Source organism: Odocoileus virginianus, chromosome 31 (genome assembly GCF_023699985.2).
Source record: "Odocoileus virginianus isolate 20LAN1187 ecotype Illinois chromosome 31, Ovbor_1.2, whole genome shotgun sequence".
NCBI lineage: Eukaryota > Metazoa > Chordata > Mammalia > Artiodactyla > Cervidae > Odocoileus > Odocoileus virginianus.
Window position 1 is genome coordinate 41,101,747 of NC_069704.1, and position 3,369 is coordinate 41,105,115.

At 59.6% G+C, this 3,369-nt stretch overlaps 1 long non-coding RNA gene across 1 annotated transcript in view; it reads left to right on the forward strand.

The window, feature by feature from the left end:
• LOC110141166 (uncharacterized) overlaps positions 1-124 on the forward strand; it is a 9,667-nt gene extending 9,543 nt beyond the window's left edge. The window contains exon 3 of the long non-coding RNA XR_011485035.1: positions 1-124. This exon is cut by the window's left edge and continues 242 nt beyond it. This is a non-coding gene — a long non-coding RNA (uncharacterized lncRNA).
• The last annotated feature ends 3,245 nt before the right edge of the window (positions 125-3,369 follow it).

Here is a 3,369-nt window from a genome sequence, read left to right on the forward strand (position 1 = left end):
GGTATTACGGGGGAGCCAAAGACTGACTGAATCTACATCGGAGTCCCTTGTTGTCCTGCAGAACCATGACACAAACATGGTAAGTACAGTTCTGGAAAAGCTGTGATATGTGCCCTAAAGCCAGGGCAAGTTGATGGCCAGAGGAACCAAGGACAGCAGAGATGGCCACCGCCCCTGGGGGAGTGAAGGGCATCTGTGGAGCTGAGGAGATGGCTGTGGTCTGGACATGCTAGCATGCTGGCGAAGGGTATCCTGGGCAGTGGGAAACTCATGAGCAAAGATGGGTCCAGCAGGAATTCCTGGGCAATTCAGTGGTTGGGACTCTGCACTTCTACTTCAGAGGGAAAGGGTTTATCCCCCTGGTCAGAGATCTAAGATCTCACAAGCTGCATGGCAGGGGCTTGCAAGCCATGCTGAGTCTGCTAAAGATGGTGTGATAGTGGCAGAGCTGTAGTTTAAGAGAAGGTAAGGCGATTTGAACAAACTATGTGATGTCCTGAGGAGTGTGTGCTTAGGACAGAGACCGCGTGGAAAGCCATTTCAGTCACTGAGACAGAACTCAGTGTTTCTGCAGCTTGGGAAGTCCAGCCAAGGTGCAGAGTTTGGTGGAGAAAGCAGTTGGGTGTAAGGCGGTGGCAGTTGACACGCTGGTTTTCTCAGAAAGAGACAGGGGAATAAGAAATAGGCAAAAATCTCGGGGCACGTTTCTACGAAGCAGGGCCAGGAAAGGAACAGTCTGAGATGGAAGGAAGAAAGGACGGTCTAAAAAAAAAAGGATGGTCTAGGGCAGGCCGGGGAGGAAAGAGCTTCCAGGACAGGTGGTCCTTCCAAGTGTCCAGGGCAGTGAGACTGGGGCTGGGTGACTGGGACGTCACAGCCAGGCGAGTCAGAGGGACTGAACAGAGAGACGTTAGTTAGAAGCCAGCTCAGAGGGCTGAAGCCTGAGAAGATGTCTGCCCTGGCTTCCTGCCTCAGCTGCCCTCTTGCCTCAGCTGGCTGTTGGAGGACAGGACAGAAAGGGTGAGATCAATAGGTAGGCTATTCTTGGCCAGAGTTCTTGGGCTTCCTAAAGGGAGCACAGGATTTGAGGAGAGCTGCCACCGCCCCCCTCTTGCCACACCCTCCCTGAAGCGGAGGTGTTCAGCTTACCGTGAGTGTCTTCCCCGACCGTGTCCGGTCCCAACCCTCACGCGGGCTTGGAGACTTAGGGTGCCCAGAAGCAACCCGGAGGTCTGCGGGAATTCTCCTTCAAATTCCTGCCACAGTCATAGATACTTTCAATCCCACCTCTGCACCCCCCGACGCACCCACACCAGGTCCCAGTATTAGAGACCCATTCCTTCGCTTTCTTCCTTTCAGCATCTTGGAAATCACCCAGGTGGGAGGGAATGAGCTGAACACACTCTTTTTTCCTCCGCACTCGCCTTACACATATCTCCCCAGAGCATGAAGAGGCACCCCGGGTGCGGAGCCTGCACTCCGCACACGGAAAGGTGGGCTGAGATGGCTCCGGGGGCCCAGCCTGAGGGCCCCGCCGGGACCGTGACCACGAGTGGGGGGAGACCTGCCAGGCTCGGGGTGGGGGTGGGGCTAGGGCACTGTCTGAGGTGGCCCGGGCCTCCCCAGCTGCCTTCCTCTCTCACCCTTCCCCGTTCCCTGTCCCTCCCCGCCAGGTCTCGCCACCTCTAAAAGCAAGAAAGGAAACAGTGAGGGCTTTCTGGAGCCGGCCCCCAGAGGCCTGTCTGAGCTGGGGAGGTCACAGAGAGGGAGGGAGGGGCCGGAGAAAGGCAGAGAAGAAAGGGGAGGCAAGACAAAGGGCCCCGTGCACCTTTGAAGCTCTCTCTAACCCCAGCCAGGGAGGGGTGGGGGTGGGCCTGAGAGCCCGGCTGGGGGGAAATGGTCCAGAGTTTTAAAGAATGTCTCAAATTCCTGCGGAAATCAGAGGGATTGTAAGAACTCCCCTCCCCAGCACACCTCCTTCTCAGCCCCCTCCCTCAGCCCCCCAAGTCCAGTCTTCCACACCTGGGGCCCCAACCCTTTGTCCTCAGGTAATTGCGGGGCGTTGCCCCTTCCGTGAAAATCCCATTGAACTCGCCCGTTTTGTGCAGTAGTTCCAGACCACCCTCCCTACTACCCACCCCCCCCCACCCCCGCCAAGAAAACGACTCCTACACGTTTCCCGCAGTGTCCGCCAGGATTAAGACTCTTTGTGATTGGGGGGGAAGAGGAAAAAGCAACCTAGTGAAAAGCAATTATGGCAAGCTGGAGGGAGAATGGGTTGGGGACCTCCCTCTTGGCTATGGCCGTCTAAATTCCCCAGGAGTTGGGGCTGTCAGCCTGGTCTCCAGTCCTCACCCAGGAGAGGTGACTGATCCCCCCACCCCCGTCCACTTGGACCACACTCCATTCACCTCCCCTTTTGACTAAACCAGACCCCACCTTCCGCACTTTCCATTCTTTCCTTATTTTTAGGCCACTGTTGGGAGAAGAGGGGAAAAAGGGATGTCTTTCATTCTTCTCTCTCCCAAATCCACACCCCCCCTCCCCTTAACATTTGCGCAGAAAGGGAAGGAAAATTGAGGCTGGGGGGGTCCATCCGCAGAAGAGAGGGCTCAGGGAAGTGTTCTGAGAGAAAAGCAGAGAAGGGGCCATTGCTAGGAAGGGCCTCCCCCCTTGACAAGATTAAAAGCCGTGGCAAAAGAGGAAAGGGGCGGGTTTTATGGCCTCTTAGTTCCACTTCCCAAACGCACACCTGGAGGCACCTGGAAAGCCCACCAGAGGAGCTCCGGGAGGAAGGCGGGGGAAGATCGCCCCTGCCGCCCGGCACAGCCGCCTTCTCCCGCCGCAGCCTCTAAGCGCGTTTCCCCCAGGTGTGGCCCCCGCCCCGCCCCCGCGCGGACCCGGGCGCTCGGGCCGCGGGCTCGTCCGGCCTCCCCTTCTGCCCCTCCGCGCTCCTCCCCCACCCGACCTCCTCACCGGAAAAAAGCAATCTGGCTCCCGGCGAGGAGGCTGCGGCCTCGGCCCCGGTGGCTCCGGCCGGCCCCAGGATTGGGGTTTCTGCGCCCCAGCAGGTCGCACGGGACGCGCGGTGCCAGCCAGGAAACCCGAGCCCGCGGAGGAGGGGCGCGTCGTGGGCCGCCAGCCTCCCGCGGGGTGGAGGTGCGGGGCCTGCCGGACCATCCCGCCCTCCCGGCTGCCCCTGTCCGTGTCCCCTGCCCCTGCGGGGACGTGACGGGGCCCAGCCCGGCCTCCACCTGTCGCGCCACGCCCGGGCCTTTGCGCTCGCCTCCTCTCCTCTCGGAGAGGAGTTTGTCCCAGTTTGTCCCCAGTTCAGTTTTGCAGTTCCCCCGTCCCCCTTCAGATAACCTG